The following is a 341-nucleotide window of genomic DNA, read 5'->3' on the forward strand; positions in this document are numbered from 1 at the left end:
GTGACCATTTTAGGTGATTTTATTTAATGAGCTTCTTAATTTTTTAAATGGCTGGTATTTTCCAGTAGTAGTAACAGTCTGGATAACTTCTTCCACATCTTCTTCTTAAAATTCTATACTATATCATAAGTCATATTGGAAATTAGACTCAAAAATTTTTTTCCTTTAGCCTAGGAAGTCCAAAGTTACAAATAATTTTTATATTCAGGTACTTTAGGCGCTGAATTTAATCTTGCAATTTACCCTGCTATATTGTATATAAACTGCTCTTTTTGCTTTAAGAGCCGAGCTGCATATAACTGTAAATAAATGATGCTGTTTTGCTAATTTCATAAATTCTT

The sequence above is a fragment of the Ochotona princeps genome, chromosome 23, assembly GCF_030435755.1.
Source record: "Ochotona princeps isolate mOchPri1 chromosome 23, mOchPri1.hap1, whole genome shotgun sequence".
NCBI classification, from domain to species: domain Eukaryota; kingdom Metazoa; phylum Chordata; class Mammalia; order Lagomorpha; family Ochotonidae; genus Ochotona; species Ochotona princeps.